Source organism: Microcaecilia unicolor, chromosome 14 (assembly GCF_901765095.1).
Source record: "Microcaecilia unicolor chromosome 14, aMicUni1.1, whole genome shotgun sequence".
In the NCBI taxonomy this organism is placed as follows: domain Eukaryota; kingdom Metazoa; phylum Chordata; class Amphibia; order Gymnophiona; family Siphonopidae; genus Microcaecilia; species Microcaecilia unicolor.
Window position 1 is genome coordinate 54,856,886 of NC_044044.1, and position 20,221 is coordinate 54,877,106.

The window sequence follows — 20,221 nt, forward strand, 5'->3', positions numbered from 1 at the left end:
TGCCATTTGGATGCCCAGTCTTCCTGTTTCCTAAGGTCTTCCTTCAATTTTTCATAATCCACATGCATTTTGACAACATTGAATAGTTTTGTGTCATCTGCAAATTTAATCACCTCACTCATCATTCCGATTTCCAGATCATTTATACATATGTTAAATAGCACCGGTTCCAGTACAGATCCCTGCAGCACTCCACCTTTCACCCTCCTCCATTGAGAAAAGTGGCCATTTAACCCTTCCCTCTGTTTCTGTCTAATGACCAATTCTTAATCCATAGAAGGACATTGCCTCCTATTCCATGACTCCTCAATTTTTTCAGGATTTCTCATGAGGTGCTTTGTCAAACGTTTTCTGAAAATCTAGATACACTACATCAACCAGCTCACCTTTATCCATATGTTTGTTTATTCACGCCTTAAAAGAAATGAAGCAAATTGGTGAGGCAAGACCTCCCTTGGCTGACTCCATGAGCTGGCTATGTCTCATTAAACCATGTTTGTCTACGTGTTCTGTAATTTTATTTTTTATAATAGTTTCCACTAGTTTGCCCGGCACTGGTCTGTAATTTCTCGGATCACCCCTGGATCCCTTTTTAAAAGTCGGCATCATATTGGCCACCTTCCAGTCTTCAGGTACAACGAATAATTTTAACAACAGGTTACGGATCACTAACAGCAGATCAGCAATTTCATGTCTGAGTTCTTTAATACACTGGAGTATATGATAGAGACATTTGAAAGGTGTTCACCATGCACAAGAAGCAAACCTTTTTTCATCAGTAAGAGAGTTCTAGAACTAGAGATCACAATAGGAAGCTCCAAGGCAATAGACTCCAGAACAAGTTCAAGAAATATTATTTTCATGAAAAGTTAAAAATGCTGAAATGTCCTTCCAGAGGAGGTGATGGAGGCAAACTTTAACAGAGTTCAAAATAGAATGGGTAACCTGGGAACAAGAAGATGGAAATGAATCACTGGGGTAACCTGAATAGAAGAAGGGGAAGAGAATATTGGGATCCACGTGGAGTAAACCTAAAATGAACAAATTGCTGCAGGGTAGTATGGATGGGCCATATTGGCCTTTAAGTTTCTAAGTTTATTTATTATTTGATATACCATTCATCAGAAGTACTAACTGGGTAGTTTACAATGACATAAAAGTTAAAAGAAAGAAAAGAAGTCAACGTTTTGTTCACAATCAGGCTTATTTTAGAAAGAATAGGGTGCCCGTCTTTCGACACAAATCAGGAGATGGGCGTCCTTCTCCCAGGGTCGCCCAAATCGGCATAATCGATAGCCGATTTTGGGCATCCTCAACTGCTTTCCGTCACGGGGACAACCAAAGTTCACGGGGACATGTCGGAAGCATAGCGAAGACAGGATTGGGGCGTGTTTAACACATGGGCGTCCTTGGCCGATAATGGAAAAATGAAGGGCGTCCCTGACGAACACTTGGCCGACTTTACTTGGTCCTTTTTTTTTTTATGACCAAGCCACAAAAATGTGCCCTAAATGACCACCGAAGGGAATTGGGGATGACCTTCCCCTACTCCCCCAGGGGTCACTAACCCCCTCCCACCCTAAAAAAAATTTAAATATTTTTTTCCAGCCTCTATGCCAGCCTCAAATATCATACCTAGCTCCATGACAGCAGTATGCAGGTCCCTGGAGCAGTTTTAATGGGTACTGCAGTGCACTTCAGGCAGACGGACCCAGGCCCACCCCACCTGTTAAACTTGTGGTGGTAAATGTGAGCCCTCCAAAACCCACCACAAACCCACTGTACCCACATCTAGGTGCCCCCTTCACCCTTAAGGGCTATGGTAGTGGTGTACACTTGTGGTTAGTGGGTTTGGGAGGGGGTTGGGGGGGCTCAGCACACAAGGTAAGGGAGCTATGCACCTGGGAGCTTTTTCTGAAGTCCACTGCAGTGCCCCCTAGGGCGCCCGGTTGGTGTCCTGGCATGTCAGGAGGACCAGTGCACTACGAATGCTGGCTCCTCCCACGACCAAATGGCTTGGATTTGGTTGTTTCTGAGATGGGCGTCCTCAGTTTCCATTATCGCTGAAAATTGGGGACGACCATCTCTAAGGTCGACCTAAATGTTGAGATTTGGGTGTTTCCGACCGTATTATTGAAACGAAAGATGGCCGCCCATCTTGTTTCGATAATACGGGTTTCCCCGCCCCTTCGCAAGGACGTCCTGCGAGGACACCCTCAGGAAAACTTGGGTGCTCCATTCGATTATGCCCCTCTATGTGTTCACAGAGTCTCACCCATGCTCTACTACCAAGGGGCTATGACAGCATCAAGTGCCAAAGGATTTTCCAAATTAGTGGTTCTTCAAGCCATAAGATGGTACTAAAAGTAACTAAAATGGAAGATTGCTCCATAGGGAAGGCCCTGTCACACTGAAAATGGAGAAGTGGATTGTATTAAAGTGAATTTGAAGGAAGCACAAGAAGGTGCTGTTGAGAGTAAAGTGCATATATATACGTAAGGTATCAATAAATTAAGAGCTTTTTCCAGAATCCTGAAAACATGGACCCTGAATCCAAACATCAAATGCCATCCTTTTGTAATGACCGTGACTCTCTAACCCCCAAGGACTGTGACTGCTGCTCTGCAGCATTTCAAGTCCCAGTTGACCAGGGAAGTAGAAGATTTGGCTCATGGACTGAGCTAGGGACCATCCACTTGAGAGTAAACAACACTTAAAGCATGAGCTATAGGTTTGGCCCATTTGTGTTCCTTATCTGGCTAAATTTATCCAAAGAATCTGCAGAATAGAAATATTATTGCCCGTTTCCCCTTCTACACAGGGTAGAAGAAGGGTGATTGTGATAACTTGCCATTACCATTATGATACATGTAGGTGTTGAATCTTCTTCCCATGAGAATTTACAGGCCTCAGCTGTGGAAATCTTGTCTAGTGCCATCTAAGTAACAGAATCACTGTAATGGGCGAAGGTGACCCAGATCTTTTCATTGACCTGCACTGTGATATATGAAAATTATTAGTGAAACAGGTTCACCTGGATCAGTGCCCTGGTCTAGAGGCTGAATGTTGCTTTTAAATTAATAATAGATTCTGTTTTTTTATTGCTCATGTGCATTTTTAATGATGTATATATCTATTATGGGTTTATTGCTATCATTACAGCGTTATTTTGTGCTGTAAACTGGTTTGGTTTGAACTATGCTTTAGGAATGTGATCTATAAATGTAATATAACAGGATATAACAAACTACAGATAAAGAAGGAGCAGCCCAGATGAAAGCTATCAAATTTGGTGCAGGGTCTATATTACAGGCCTTATGAAGTGGTAGAAAAAGATTTAAACAGGAATATCCTGGAGGAGAGCAGTGAGAAGGGAATGTGATTTAAAAGAAAACACTTGTTTTACTGTAAGTTATAAAAACAACCTTTTTTTTTCAAAGGATACATAAGGACAGACATCAAGAGGCTGGAGATGCTCAGGCTTAACAGGAAAATATTACTTCACAGAGAGGTGATGAAGAAAAACTGGTAACTGGATTCAAGAAAGTCTGGGGCAGAGGATCCTTACAGGCAGGGGAGAAAGGGTAAGGCTGGAGATCAAGTCGGTTTTGTGCTATTTATTTATTAAGCTTTATTAACTGCCCTTCTGAAGAGGTTCTCCCAAAGTGGAATAGAACAGATGGAACTGTACATAGGTAATTAAAAGCCCTTGTATTAAGCCCTTTATGTTTGGTTAATGCATAGAAACAGGCTATCATGTGACCATCTTAAGAGGTTTTCTGGTAGTTTACCTGTTTCTGTGCATTACTGCATTTTCAGATTTTTTACCTCAGGAAGCACTGCATGGGTGGAGAGTAGGCATGGAAATGTTAACCAGCTAGTGCATTACACTTACTGAACACTCTAAATACTGCAACTTAAGTTGTATTCTGGATTTGCACGCACAACTTAATTAGCTAACAAGACATTTAGCGCCAATATTTGCCAATTAACAAGAAATTATTACACTAATTGGCATTAATTAGAATTTCCGTGCACAACTGTATAAGTGTATTCTGTAAAGTGATGCATGTAAACTCTAATGTACATAGCTGAAAAGGGGGCGTGGCCATGGATGTGGAATGGGCAGATCTCAAATCTATGCACATTGTTATAGAATATACCTGGTCCACGCCTAATTTAGGTGTTGGCATTTAAACCAATTTTTACTTGGCGTAAATGCCCACAACTAAATTTAGTTGTGTAGATGGCTTTTTGGCATATTCTATAAACTGCAACGAAATTTAGACATCTCTCTATATAAAACGCACCTCCAACGTTCTAATGAAGCCTCTGTTAGCCAACATTCTAAAGTGAAGGGGGTGAGATCGCATTGTGTCTGCCCCGCCCACGCGTCAAACGTGATGACGTCGAGGGCGGAGCAATGACACTCAACCAATCGCAACGCTCGGCAGCGAAGCGTCAGGGAAGGAGGCGGCGCTCTCGACGTCTAGCCTTCCCTTCGCTGTGTTCCGCCTTCTTCTGACGTCAAGGATGACGTCAAAAGAAGGCGGAACACAGCGAAGGAAAACCTAGACGTCGGGACGGAGCACCGCCTCCTTCCCTGACGCTTCGCTGCCACGGAGGTAAATTTAAAAACAAGAAAAAAAAAAAAAAACAACCATGTTGGGGGGAGAGAAGAGGGTGGCCACTAAACAACAACAATGGGAGCGGTAGGGCAGGGGAGAAACGACAGCATGGATGCGAAGGGGGGAGGGGGGGGAGAAGAGGGCGGCCCAGGCTGGGACATGGGAGAGAGAGAAGCATGGATGCAAGGGGGGGTCATGAAAGGGAGACAGGGGACTTGCTGCAAAAGGATGAATGGAGGCAGCAGGGGACAGAGGGGCATGGATTGGGATGGCAGGGCTCAGGAAGAGAGGGCAATTGCTGGAAAGGGATGAATGGAGGGGGCAGGGGACAGAGGAGCATGGATGGGCATGGATTGGGAGGGCAGGACTCAGGGACAGAGGGAAATTGCTGGATAGGGATGAATACAGGGGACAGATGGGCATGGATGGAAATGGATTGCAGGGCAGGCCTCAGGGAGAGAGGGCAATTGCTGGATAGGGAAAAATGGAGGGGCCAGGTGACAGATGAGCATGGATGGGCATGGATTCGAAGGGCAAGACTCAGGGAGACGGGAATTGCTGGATAGGGATGAATGGAGGGGACAGATGGCCATGGATGGATATGGATTGCAGGGCAGGCCTCAGGCAGAGAGGGGAAATGCTGGATAGGGAGAAATAGAGGGGCCAGGTGACAGATGAGCATGGATGGGCATGGATTCGAAGGGCAAGACTCAGGGAGACGGGAATTGCTGAATAGGGATGAATGGAGGGGACAGATGGCCATGGATGGATATGGATTGCAGGACAGGCCTCAGGCAGAGAGGGGAAATGCTGGATACGGAAAAATGGAGGGGCCAGGTGACAGATGAGCATGGATGGGCATGGATTGGAAGGGCAGGACTCAGGGAGAGGGGAATTGCTGGATAGGGATGAATGGAGGGCACAGATGGCCATGGATGCATATGGATTGCAGGGCAGGCCTCAGGCAGAGAGGGGAATTGCTGGATAGGGATGAATGGAGGGGCCAGGTGACAGAGGAGCATGGATTGGAAGGGCAGGACTCAGGGAGAGGGGAATTGCTGGATAGGGATGAATGGAGGGGACAGATGGCCATGGATGGATATGGATTGCAGGACAGGCCTCAGGCAGAGAGGGGAAATGCTGGATACGGAAAAATGGAGGGGCCAGGTGACAGATGAGCATGGATGGCCATGGATTGGAAGGGCAGGACTCAGGGAGAGGGGAATTGCTGGATAGGGATGAATGGAGGGCACAGATGGCCATGGATGCATATGGATTGCAGGGCAGGCCTCAGGCAGAGAGGGGAATTGCTGGATAGGGATGAATGGAGGGGCCAGGTGACAGAGGAGCATGGATTGGAAGGGCAGGACTCAGGGAGAGGGGAATTGCTGGATAGGGATGAATGGAGGGGACAGATGGCCATGGATGGATATGGATTGCAGAGCAGGCCTCAGGCAGAGAGGGGAAATGCAGGATAGGGAAAAATGGAGGGGCCAGATGACAAAGGAGCATGGATTGGAAGGGCAAGACTCAGGGAGAGGGGAATTGCTGAATAGGGATGAATGGAGGGAACAGATGGCCATGGATGCATATGGATTGCAGGGCAGGCCTCAGGGAGACAGCGAAATTGCTGGATAGGGATGAATGGAGGGGCCAGGTAACAGAGGAGCATGGATTGGACTCACACTTTCACTCTGACTCTCAAACACTCACTCTCACATACACTCTCCCAAACATACACACTCCGAGGAAAACCTTGCTAGCGCCCGTTTCATTTGTGTCAGAAACGGGCCTTTTTTACTAGTATTCTATAAAGTACACCTAAATCTAGAAGTAGGTATAGGCATATTCTTTTTTTTTTTGGGGGGGGGGGGGGGGGGGGCACAGTTTTTTTAGGTATGATATATAAAATCTAGACCTAACTGGCTAATGTAGAGTTAATGTAACCCTACAGGGTTACATTTATTTTTTAAAGAAAATTTACCTCAGAGGCATCGATGGTTGGGGTCTGGCGGCAGAGGCAGGCTGATGCTGTAACTCCCGCTGCAGACCCCGTAGTTGTGTGCGTGTGTATGTGTGCATGAGATCCTGGTTGTAGCAGGGAGAGAGCAGGAGCAGGGATACTCAGGCCATGCAGATGCTGGCGGTTTGGGGGACGGCAACGTGAGAGAGAGCCAGGGAAGGAGAGGTGCATTAGTTGTGGCTGAAGACGGCAGAGGGGAGATGGAGAGTTTGGGGCTTCGGCCTGGCTGGACATCTGCGCAGAGGGAAAGAATCTCAAATTGTGCCCAAACAGGCCTAGTCTGAGCCAGCCTGTATCAGGGGCAGGAGTGGAGTCAGGAGACACTGGTGAAAGCTGAGGAAAGGCCTGAAAGACTTCCCTGAATATTTTTGGAGCCAGGTAGGGGGCAATTGGTGGAGTGCTATGTGTGCATTTGCACAAGAAGAAATCAAGCCAGGACCATCCACAGGGCGAACATCTGCCAGCTTGTGGGCAGATGCACGCAGCATAAAGTGAGCCAGTGCAAAGGAAAATCAGGAGTTTGGAGTAGAAAGGAAGACCCTGGCAAGGTAAAGAAAAAAGGGGTGTTTTTTTTATTTGTGTTTTGTAAGGGGTTTGTCAGGCAAGTAAGGACAGCAAAGCAGTCTTCAGTGGCTTTGTGCAGCCTGTGCTGCATCGTGGTCAGATTCTCAGGTGAAAGTTTGTTTCCTTCACAATCTTCTCTATTTCTCTGCTCTATACACAACCTGTCACGCCTTTCTTATCTCGTGACTTCAATACTGTAATGTAGTCTATGCCAGCCTTCCCCATTCTCAAATTATCCCCCTGTTTACTAAGCCGCGCCACAATGCCGACATTGCCCATTCAAAGTGAATGGGCTGTGTCAGCATCAGTGTGCGGCAACCGCAAGCGCGGTTTAGTAAACAGAGGGATAAATGCCTTCAAACTGTCCAGAATACGGCAGCAAGGCTCTTGTGTAGAGCTAAAAAAATTTGACCATATTACCCCTCTTCTCACTCAACTCCACTGGCTTCCTATTAGTTTTCAGATCTCGTTTAAGATCCTTAGTTTAACTCATAAAGCTTTCCATCTAGGTGAGCCCTCATAGCTGTCACCTCATATAACCCATCTCGCTTGTTGCGTTCACTCTACTCTAATCGTTCGATCTTGCCTAACCCTAAGAATGTGCGTTGGGAATCCACCTGCCATTCTGCTTTCTTTTTCCTCTCTCTGAGACTATGGAATTATCTTCCTTCAACAATTCATCTAGAACACTCTTTTCTTAGGTTTAAATCACTTCTTTTTTGTGCTGGCATATGGCCACAGTACCGATCATCATCTTTCTTTCTTTTTTTTTTTTTTGTCTTTTTCAAACTTTATTTATTAATTTTAAACAATGATCATCTTTCTCTTTTATTTACTATTTCCTTTGTGGGTGCAGCTGATTCTCTAGCCACACTGCTTGAGTACATAAGAACATAAGAACAACCATACTGGGTCAGACCAATGGTCCATTTAGTCCAGTAACCTGATTCCAGCAGTGGACAATCCAAGTCCCAAGTACCTGGCATAAACCCAATTAGTAGCAACATTCCATGCTACTAATCTGAGGGCAAGCAGTGGCTTCCCCCATGTCCATCTCAATATAACAGACTATGGATCTTTCCTCGAGGAACTTGTCCAGACCTTTTTTAAACCCAGATACGCTAACTGCCGTTACCACATTCTCCTCCGACGAGTTCCAGAACTTAACTATTCTTTAAGTGAAAAAATATTTCCTCCTATTTGTTTTTAAAATATTTCCATGTAATTTCATTGAGTGTCCTTTGGTCTTTGTACTTTTTGAAAGAGTGAAAAGTCGATTCATTTTTACCCATTCTACACCACTCAGGATTTTGTAGACCTCAGTCATATTCCCCCTCAGCTGTCTCTTTTCCAAGCTGAACAGCCCTAACCTCTTTAGCCTTTCTTCATATGGGAGCAGTTTCATCCCCTCTATCATTTTAGTTGCTCTTCTTTGAACCTTTTCTAATTCTGCTATATCTTTTTTGAGATATGGCAACCAGTATTGAATACAATACTCATGGTGAGGTCGCAGCATGGAGCGATACAGAGGCATTATAATATTTTTGGTCTTATTTTGCATCTCTCTCCTAATAATTCCTAGCATCCTGTTTGCTTTTTTGGCCACTGCCGCACACTGGGTAGAATATTTCAGCATATTGTCTACAATGACACCTAGGTCTTTTTCTTAAGTGCTTACTGCTAAGATGGACTCTAGCATCAGATAACTATGATTCAGATTATTCTTTCCAATGTGCATCACTTTGCATTTGTCTACTTCAAATTTCATCTGCCATTTGGATGTGCAGTGTTCCAGTTTCTTAAGGTATTCCTGCATTTAAAAAAAATAATAATTTAAAGGATGTCTAAGCTTGAATGTTTGTGGTCTCCTTTACCATTTGACAATTGTTAGAGCCCTTCCCTTACCGATTCCCATAGCGAATCGGTAAGGAACGGGCATGCATCAAGGAAAAGGAATGCAAATGAGCTGCTCATTGTAGCTCACTTGCATTCTCTATTCCATCGGTAAACAGTCAGCCAGTCGGCCGGTCAAGCATGCGAAGAGCAGCCAAGTGTTATGTTGGCTGCTCTGTGCATGCCAAGGACATCCTTTATGGACATCCTTCATAAAAAAAAAAAAAAAGGACGTCTCCGACAAGCATCTGCTGCACAGAGGCGGTGGAAGAGGCCCCCGAGCCTAGCTGGAAGCAGGAGCCTGGGCACGTGCGTCAGAGATGGAGAGCTGCCACTCCAGATTGCACTTGGAGCAGAAATGTGAATGATGACAGGAGCACATGTGGCCTTGAACCCAGCTCTGGCTCTCCAGGCAGAACAATGAAGGGGGGGAGGGGGCAAGAGATGTGAGTGTGTGTGTGTAAAAGATCACAAGCCCCCTTCGCTCTACCTCCAGCAGCAAGTTGCAGGGGACCGAGAAGGACGTCTCTGCCGAGGCACACCTTCTCTCCTGCATCCCGCATCTGCAAGCCGGGGATTGGGGAAACAATCTCTCTCCTGTCCGCAGCATGTCCGATGCCACTCCTCCAGGTCTCTCTCAGCCAATCACAGCGCGTTTAGCTGTCACTGGTGTCAGCTAAATGCGCTGTGATTGGCTGAGAGAGACCTGGAGGAGGGGCATAATTGAAAGACGTCCAAATAGAGTCAGAAAAGGTACCACCTCCACCCTCAGCCGCAGCTCATTTTACAAAAAAAACTCAAATAAGGTTGTTGTTTAAGGACCTGACAGACCTACCAGATGCTCGGAAAGGTGCTCAATAGAAGGGTGAGAAGATAAGAGACTTCCAGGTCTCTCAGCTGACGTCCAAAAAGGCTGTTTTTATTATTTTGGGGGGGGGGGGGGGGGGGGGGGGGGGGGGGGGGGGGGGGGGGGGGGGGGGGGGGGAGGACATGCAAAAAAGGACGTCTTTTTGGATGGACGTCCTCAACTGCACTCTCCTGCTAGGATCGAGCTGCATCAGAGCCTTCCTGCAGCAGGCCGTGGAGGGGGTGAGCGGTGTGGCGTCTTCCTTTTGGGTGGCACAGGTTTTTAGTAAAGGACGTCCAAAAAGAACGTCTTTGGTGTGTGTGTGGGGGGGGGGGGGGGGGGGGGGTTCCCAGGTGAAGGACGTCCAAAAAGGATGTCCCTGACTACATTTTTTTTCTTCCGATTTGCCCCAATGAGAGGTGTAGACCTCCCGTTAGTTTTTTCACGGTAAGGGGATCGGAAAACCGTAGTGCATCTCATTATAATAGCCTTGCAATAGCCTTTGGATCATCTGCATTCCGTTTTCATTAGCTGCTACCGTGATTGGAAAATGGCTTGGAGAAGCCTTTAGTGCATGCCTCGGTTTACTGCTTGCTCGTTAATGGCTCATTAAGTTTTAAGTTTAGTGCATCTGGCCCTGAGTTCCTTTCCTTGTTTTTAGTCTGTACACCAGTGGCGTTCCTAGGGGGGCTGACACCCGGGGCGGATCACTGATGCGCCCCGCCCCCCGGGTGCAGCCCCCCCCCCCCTGGATGCAGCGCGCCCCCCCCCCCCGGGTGCACCCCGCGGGGGGGGGGGGGGGGGGGGGGTGCCGCACGTGCCTATTCCGGGGCACAGGGAGCATGGAACGAACGAAGGACAGGCGTGCGGCACCCCCCCCCCCCAGCGGCGGTGTGCACCCGGAGTGGACCGGACCCCCCCCCCCCCCCCCCCAGGAACGCCACTGCTGTACACTGCTTAGATCTGCTTGTCATAAGAGGCAGTTTAGAAATTTTTAAATAAACATAAGCTGCCATGCTGGACAGTTGGATGGATAAAAAATACTGTGTGAGCAGGGTGTTTGATGATGTGCTCTGTGTGGGTAACCAGATTTAAGTTAGTTTTAAGAAAGTTTTGTCTCTGGTGGGTGAAGTCTGACTGAGTTAGTGTTAGTATTAATTAAATTCTTGAGCTCACATTTGGCTTTGGTAAACAGAAGAGGCCTTTTTCTGTGTGAAGCTGAGACTGGAAAGCGAGAGACAATTTTACTTATACAAGAACAAACATTTATTTATGAAGAATAAAATATTTCTGAGTAACAAAAGAAGGTTCATTTGTTTGTGCATTCATTGTCTTGTACTTGAACTTGTCAGACAGGTTTGGTTCTGACAATGTTGGAAAACAGTCTTGTGTACAAATCAGAGAAATGTCTGACTGAGCTGAGGTCAGAGAGAAACATAAAGGTTACTGTAAACAAGTGAGAAAGGTGAAGAGTGAATGTGGAGCATGGAAATAAAGGAACACTGTAGAAAGATGAAGGGATGGGAGAAGTCAGGGTTCCTAATCATCCATTTCTCTTAAAGGGTATAGTTAGACAACTGTAACACTGGTGAAGAAGAATATACAAAAAAATTACAAACAAACATATAGGGAGACAGGTTTTCCTTCTTGTGTAAAGTCAGGAGAGTAGGTGTCTATGAAAGGGGAATGCCTACCTGTGAGAGTCCTGACATCGTTGGAAGCCAATGAGGCCTGCTAGCTAGCCAACACAAGAGAGTTGGATCACAATAAAAGGGCTGAGGTATTTAGAACATATGCACTATCAGGACAGGACCATACACAGAAGTGTAAAAAAATAGAGAGCACAGAGCGAAAAGTGAAGGAAATAAAAAACATACTTGCTGGAAAGCTTGTGGCAGGATGGATTCTGAACCTGTAAAACAAAACAAGAAATAGAATTTAAAGTATCTGGCTCCTGTGCTGTTTTATCAGACTGCATTACAAACTTTGGGTATTATATACAAAGGGATATTTGAAGACTTTTCATGTGAACCATTAACAGATATAACTTGAGAAGCACTCTAAAAGTTGTATGACTCCTGAAGCAGGTAATGCAAGCTGAAACACAGTTCAGCGCCTCTGGAGTGCTTTTGTAGACTTCACTTAGGGCCCTGTTTACTAAGGTAGGTTAGTGTTTTTAGCACGCCTACACTTAGTGCGAGCACTAACCATGTAACATAGTAACATAGTAGATGACGGCAGAAAAAGACCTGCACGGTCCATCCAGTCTGCCCAACAAGATAAACTCACATGTGCTACTTTTTGTGTATACCCTACCTTGATTTGTACCTATCCTCTTCAGGGCACAGACCGTGTAAGTCTGCCCAGTACTATCCCCGCCTCCCAACCACCAGCCTCACCTCCCACCACCGGTTCTGGCACAGACCGTATAAGTCTGCCCAGCACTATCCCCGCCTCCCAACCACCAGTCCCGCCTCCCACCACCAGCTCTGGCACAGACCGTATAAGTCTGCTCAGGCGCCTATAGGGATATAGTAGGCACAAACATGGTTAACACGTATACATGGCTAACGTGCGTTAAAAATCTTAACATGCCTTTAACGCTGCTTAGTAAACAGGACCTTTAGAAGGCTATGTGTCCGTCCCTACTTTAGTTTCCCTGATTCTGCGCTTCTACGAAGGGTTGGTTCTTCTTTTTGGTTGTTTGAATTAATTTCACTGAATAAGTTTAGTAGAACATTCTCTTGAATAGTTGTAATTATACTTATCTGTAATGGTTCTTATGTCATTGTCTTGTATTGTAACTGAGACTCCGAAACAGATTGTAAAAGTATGGTTGATATTTATTGGATTATAACTTTGTAACATCCTACTGTTAATATTACAATAAACTTAATTTTAATGTTAAATCTCCCAGTTGGCGTTGAGCTTTTCTGGGAAACTCCTATCATCGGCCATGACTCACTAACATCAATTTTATTATCTAGTGTAATACCTAACCCCATCACCAGGGGGAGCAGTAATGCAGTAATAGGAGGCAGCAGCAGGAGATGGTGTTTTATGAAGGCTCTCCCTGGTGCTGCTGGACGGGAGGCCACTCAGTGGGAGATCCTGATTTCTTGGAGGGAAATGACCTGCGAAAGCGGGAGTCTCCGGGAGACTTGGCAGGTCTGCTGCTGCTTCCCCCTCTGTCAGTTTCTTTTGTGGTCAGAGCTACACAAGGCCCCATTTGTGAGAATTTTAAAATGTACTTACATTATAATGGCATTCTACGTGTTTGTTTGCCTAAGGTCATTTCCCGCCAGGAAATCAGGATCTCCCGCTGAGTGGCCTCCCATCCAGCGACAGCAGGGAGTGCCTTCATAAAGCACCATCTCCTGCTACTGCTGATCCCATGCCCCACAGCAGCAGGAGGTGATGTTTTATAAAGGCATTTCCTGCTCTTCATTAACAGGAGAGCAGATATTTCAGCAGCAGTACAGCCATTACCAGTGGGTTTCCTGAAGAAGCTACCACGAAACGGGTCTGTCGGGACCACACTGTGCTATGCTGGGATATCGTGGCTGCTATACGAACATTGCATTACCCAGATAAGTCCCAAGTATTTTTATATTTTTGCTGCAGGATTATATTAGATGGGCTTTTGAGTGAACATGTAAAGAGAAAATTCATTATTAAATACCACAAAATTGATTTGCAAGTTAAAATATTTTTAAAAAATGTTTTTTTTTTTTTTTTTTTGGGGGGGGGGGGGGGGGTTTGGGATCAGTGATTACTTTTTCACTGTGTGCCTCTGAGTTATGAGAAGAAGAACTTTGTGTTTTTCTTGTCACAGTATGCTGAGATCCCTTTCCTCCTCTAACCAGAGTGCTGTTGAGCCTTCACGTTTAAATTTTGAGTAGTTTCTTGAGACCACTCCTATAGCCACTGGCTGCAAATCAGCTATGATGGGGGTGGAGCAATAGGTGGAGCTAGGGGCAGACCCTAAATCTCCTGCTGAGTTGTTTGGCCCCCTTGGCAGCTTTGCGGCAGGTAAGAAATGCTTCTCACTGACTGAAGGGCAAAGCCCAGGGAGAGAGAAGAGTAGACAAGCAGCAGTGGCTCTATTCCCTTCTCCCCCAACATATGCTTATCCAGGGCACAAATCTGCCTTGAGAGCCACTGAGTTACACACCTTTGAGAGGATGCCGCCTAACCGTTTGTACCCTACACGTGTGCCTAATTTACCTATGCCTTAATTCTGCCCTAACTATAGTTAAAGAACCAAATGTCAGTATAATGCACAGTGAGATAAATTTGGAAACAGCAAAATTTAATTATAGTAGTAGCATAAGATGATATGCAGCAGAGAGGGTGGATAATGGTGGAGAGGATCAGATCAGATAAGCAGCATAAAATGTTTTGTACTTTTTTGGGATCTTGCCAGGTATTTGTGACCTGGATTGGCCACTGTTGAAAACAGGATGCTGGGCTTGATGGACCTTTGGTCTGTCCCAGTATGGCAATACTTATGTACTTATGTATTTATAAAGTATTTACTCATATGAACTTATCCTCAGAGAGGAAGTGCCTTATTGCAGCTACTCATTATCAGTCAGGTCCTCCACAGTGTGGGAACTTCTGAGGGCTCATGATCAGTTAGGGGCCCACCTTTCTGAGAATCCTGCTAGAGACAGCCAGAGTCCCATACACTAAGACTCAGTGACGATCCTAGGTCGGCTGCCACCCGGGGCGGATCGCCGATTCGCACCCCTCCCCCCCCGGCGCATCAACCCCCCCCCCCCCCCCAATGGGTGCATTCTTAGCTGCTGGGAGCAGCCGCGCGGCTCTCGGCTCCCTCTGCCCCAGAACAGGAAGTAACCTGTTCCGGGGCAGAGGGAGCAGGGAACCAGCGGAGTCGACAGGTGCCCAGCTGCTCTCTGCACCCCTCCAGCAGCGTGCACCCGGGGCGGACTGCCTCCACCGCCCCGCCCTTGGTACGCCGCTGCTAAGACTCCCCATATATGGAGAGGGGTCACAATAAGTTAGGGGACTCCAGTTATCAGAATTTTACTGTACACAATCAGGGGTCCAATGTTTTGAAAGTCTCCCATTCACATGAATGACACTCATTCACAGACCTCACTCTCTTTCTCCTTCTATATGAGGTGTACACTTACACTCCATCCCCACGGAGAGAATCCAGTACGGTGAGTTGTTATGCTTATAGGGACCACCTACTGAGAATCCTCTGATACACTGAAGAGTCACACTCAATTACAGGCCCTACATTTTGTGTATCCTCCTGTACCTTGAGGTTTCTCTTACTTCCTCTACCTGTTATTTCTTCCTGTAGCTATTGGCCATCATTTTCTACTTAGTGATAGTTTTCAACAACACAGTTTAGTGGGTGCAATGTTAATTAAGTATAGATGGATGTGACTTCCGGTGGAGCCGAAAAACAACATGGCCGCCGCGAGCCGAGCTCCGTGAGACCCCCGAACGAGGCCCCCAGGTCCGCGGAAGCGGGACCACCACCCAAAGAGGAAAACATAGGTGGAAATCAGCGGGAACTCGAGGCGGCGAACGGCAATATTTAAAAAGCGCCGACGGAGCAGAGAGAGAGGAAAGAGTGACCGCATCGTGGAGATCCTCAAGATGGCGGCCGCTGCCGCGGTGGGCCGCTCAGGAAGAGAGCAATGAGAAGGAGGTAGGCGGAGAGCAGCAATAGCGAATTCCTGCGGTGGCCCTAATGTAGGGTGAAGGCAGGAGCTGTGAAAGCGGGAGAGAAGGGGAGTAAGATCCCCAAGTAAGCTGCCCCTCCTCCCCCCCCCCCCCCCCGTCATAGTAGAGCAGGCCCAAAGCGGCAGCGGGGGAACCCTGCAGAAAATAGAAGGAGAAGGGATCGAGCTGTGGAGCAAGCGAGCAGGAGGAGAGGGGGAGAGAGCGATGTTCTGACACACAGGGCACTGGGGGAGAGGGAGAGCGGGAGTGAAAAGTGGAATTAAAGCTGCCGGGGGAAGAGCCCCTTCCCCCCCCCCCCCACACACACACCGGTTGAGCTACTGTTTTAAGTTGAGATACTAACTTTGGACTCTAGATAACAGGAGAATATTAAGCGGTTCCAGAGAGCTGGTGTGGTGGGAAGAATACAGAGAGTCAAGCACTACAATTGAATCAGCATCCACTACCTGAGGGGACAATATTCAAGGTGACACCGGAGGTGTATAAAGGTTCCTATCACGCAAGGGGCGATAAGAAACACAAGGAGCACAGCCATCAGGAGTACAGAGATTGTTTTTAATAACGTACGCCTGGCTGAAAGAGACATAAAGAATGCCACCAAAAAAGAGTTTGGATAAATTCAGATACGGAGCAGATCAGGCGGGGAAGGCGAAGCAGGAGACAGCAGGACCTGTAAGGGACGCAGAAAAAATGGTTTCGATCCCCTCGGATTCCGAAGATGACATCCATAGAGAGACGGGGGAGAACTCTGAAGAAATCACCAAAGCTGATGTGGTGGCATGGTTCAAGGAGCTGAAGGCAGACCTGGAAGGATACCGAAAGGACATCCAGGGAACACTCAGAGAGATCAGGACGGAGATTAAAGACATGGGGATGCGGGTGGAAGAAATAGAGGAGAAGATGGAAACAGTACAGGTTGAAGCTCGGAGGAAACATGTAGAGTCCCAGAAATCGGCATTACAGATCCAGCAGTTAAAAGATCAGGTGGAGGACCTGGAAAATAGGTCCCGCCGAAATAACCTGCGGTTTAAAGGAATACCAGAACTGGACATTTTCAGCAATTGTGAGGCGGTGATCCAGGAACTGTGTCAATACGTCTTAAACCCGGAGGGTGAAGCAGGGCAGAAGACCATTAGTTTACAAAGAGTACACCGTAGTGCGGGCCCTCAACGAGGAACAACCCCGAGAGATATCATAGCCTGTTTTTTGGATTTTCCTATCAAAGAAAGGATTTTGACAAAGGCCAGGCAACAGAAGGTGATTAATTGGAAAAATTACAAAATAGGAATATATCAGGATTTGGCAGGAATAACGCTGCAGCGTCGAAGAGCAATGGGAGAAGTGACTAGTTACATGAGAACTAATGGGATTAGATATCGCTGGCTCTTCCCCTTTGCAATTTGGATTACAGTTGAGGGAAAGTCACGAAAAGTGAAGACACCTACAGAAGCATGGGAGACGCTGAGAATGTTGGGATGTAAGGGATTACCAGCTCGGGAGAAACAGCTGCCGGAGAATGAGGAGCCAAGAGCAGATTCGGCATGGCAGATGGTGACCAACAGAGGGAAGAAATCTGACAAAGGCGCCTCCTGAAACTATAAGGGACAATGAGAGAAGACAGACTGGAGATGTATGATATGATCTATGTGTGGGGTAAACGTTTGGGGGTGGGATGGCTCGGGGGGGGGGGGGGGAGGCGAGATATGTATTCATTTAGTTAAAAGAGAGGGGGGTGGTATGGGGGCCCGGGGGGTAAGAACGGAGCGATCTTTCTAATTGTCGGACGAAGAAAGGTCCGGAGAAAGGAAAGGAAAGGGAGGGAGGGAGGGAATCAGGGGAAGGAGGGGAGGGAAGACAGGGGAACCAGGGGGGTATTTTGGGAGGGAGGGGGGGGATGGGGAAAGGAATGAGGTTAGGATCCTGGAATGTCAATGGGCTCAATAACCCAGGGAAAAGAGCAAGGGTAATGAAGGAACTAAACAGGTTGCGATGGGAGGTGGTGATGCTACAGGAGACTCACTTGAGACCCAGGGATTGCTATCTGCTCAGAGGAAAAAGGTATAAAGAGGTAGTGACGCACCAAGCTACAGGGGGGAGGAGGGTGGGGGGAGTGGCCATATTGATAGGACAGACAAGCGGGATAACAACAGAAAAGGAATTTAAAGATACAACAGGGAGATGCGTGGCCTTAAGGGGTCAGATACAGGGAAGGGAGATAACTTTGATCAACATCTACGCCCCCAACACGGGACATGGAGAGTTTTTCCAGAATCTGTGGGACGAGATCCAAGGATTCATAAGGGGACAGGTGATAATGGGAGGGGATCTCAATATAGCCCCAGATGCACGGCTGGACCACTCGGGGGGTGGAGGATATCAATCAAGCTCGGGAAGAAAGGCACTTCAGAGATTCTTGCGACAGTTGGAATTGGTGGATAGTTGGAGGTTGACACATGGCATACAGCGGGGATACACCTTTTACTCCCATGCAGCTAACTCCTATACAAGAATAGACGGGTTGTGGGTGCACCGCAACGGGGTACAGATGATAACAGAGGCAGAAATAGAATCTATACACATCTCTGATCATGCGCCTATATGGCTTAGTTTGCAGGGATGGGGCTACGGGAAGAGAAACACGATCTGGAAATTGAATGAATCTCTTTTGGGGGAGGAGCAGGTGAGGGAGGAGGTGCAGGCCACTATGCAGGAATATTGGAAAATCAATGATACAGGGGAAGTGAAGGATGGGACCTTGTGGGATGCAATGAAGGTAGTGGTGAGGGGAGTATTGATCAAATGGGGGGGCGAGGAAGAAAAGAGAGAGGGGGCAGGCGATGATGTTGTTAAGAAGGAGAATGAATAAATTAGAAAAGACCCACCAGAGAAATCCCTCCGCAAAGGTATGGGCTGAACTTAAAAAGATCAGGGGGGAGATGGACCGGGCACAGATGGAGGAGATTGAATATATGAGAACGCGCATGCGCCAGCAGTACTTTGAATTTGCTAACAAATCAAGTGCAATGCTGGCCAGATGTTTGAGGGCTAGGAGGGGCAAATCAACAATACAGAAAATAAAGACGAGAAGGGAGGGTGGCGGTATACCGATAAGGATATTGAAGAAGAATTCTTAAAGTACTATAAGGAACTGTATACTGCACCGGAAGGGGAACAGCGGGAGGATATAGTTCGGTACTTAAATCAGGTCCCACTGCGTAAATTAAGCGAGGAGGAGAGTAAAAGGATGGGGGAGCCTATAGGACTAGGAGAAATACAGAGGGTTATTAAAAACCTTCCCAATGGAAAGGCCCCAGGGCTAGATGGCTATACGGCCCGATTTTATAAATACTTTGAGAGCCTGGTAAGCCCTATGCTAATGAGGGTGGGAAATGGAGTTCTAGAGGGCGAGGAGCTTCCAGGTTCCATGATGGAGGCGGGAGTAGTGGTCATACCCAAACCGGGAAAAGATCAGACTAGGTGCGGGTCCTACAGACCCATATCCCTAATAAATGTAGATGCTAAAATTATTGCTAAAGTGTTAGCAAATAGGTTGAATAGATTGTTACCGAAACTGATCCATATGGATCAAGCGGGATTTATCCCAGGGAGGCAAGTGGGGGATAATATTAGGAGGACGCTGCATTTGTTATGGGAAGCTCAAAAAATGGAAGGGGGAATGGCAATATTATCAATGGACGCGGAAAAGGCGTTTGATAGGGTAAACTGGGGGTTTTTGAGGGAGGTGCTGGATAGGATGGGGCTGGGAGGAAACTTTAGTTTATGGATTGAAGCTTTATATAGGAGCCCGAGAGCCAGTTTGAATATCAATGGGGGGTATTCTGCCTTTTTCCCAATAAGTAGGGGGACTAGACAAGGGTGCCCGCTGTCCCCACTTTTGTTTGCCTTATACATAGAGCCGTTAGCAGAAAAGATACGAGTGCATCCGGAGCTGAAAGGGATGAGGAGAGGGGAGAGAGAACACCGTATAGCGTTATTTGCGGACGATATGTTATTGTATGTGAAGGACCCGGGGGAGAAGCTATCGGTGATTCAAGGGATCTTTGAAGAGTATGGTAGATATGCTGGGTTGAAAATAAACATGGAAAAAAGCGAGATCATGGGAATATCACTACATAAAGAGGAAGAATCAATGGTGAGGGAGAGGTATGAATTTAAATGGACACCACATAAACTTAGATATTTGGGGATACAGATACCAGGGAACTTAAATAGAGTATTTCAACTTAATTACGGCCGCTTGCAGGAGCAGATTAGGAATGATTTGATGAGATGGAAAAATAAAAGGCTCTCCTGGTGTGGGAGAATGGCGGTGATTAAAATGAATGTGCTCCCGCGCATATTGTTCTTATTTCAAGCGCTGCCTGTAGCAGTACCGAAGCCATTTCTTAGGAGATTGCAAAGTTCCTTAATGAAGTTTATATGGGAAAATAAGAAACCGCGACTGGCGCAGAGAATTTTATGGGGTGAAGTGGGGAGGGGAGGGAGAGCAGTCCCAAATCTGGAGTGGTATTACTGGGGAGG

General features: G+C 46.8%; 1 protein-coding gene across 8 annotated transcripts in view; it reads right to left on the reverse strand.

The window, feature by feature from the left end:
• The window catches only part of CADM3 (cell adhesion molecule 3), a 656,955-nt gene that overhangs the window by 439,937 nt on the left and 196,797 nt on the right, over window positions 1-20,221 (reverse strand). For 6 of the 8 annotated variants that reach the window (XM_030187818.1, XM_030187813.1, XM_030187816.1 and 3 more), the window contains one exon: window positions 11,833-11,867. The exons of the other annotated variants lie outside the window; for them this stretch is intronic. The gene's annotated coding sequence lies outside the window, so the exon portion shown is untranslated. The remainder of the gene's footprint in view (window positions 1-11,832; window positions 11,868-20,221) is intronic. 8 annotated transcript variants of the gene reach the window in all.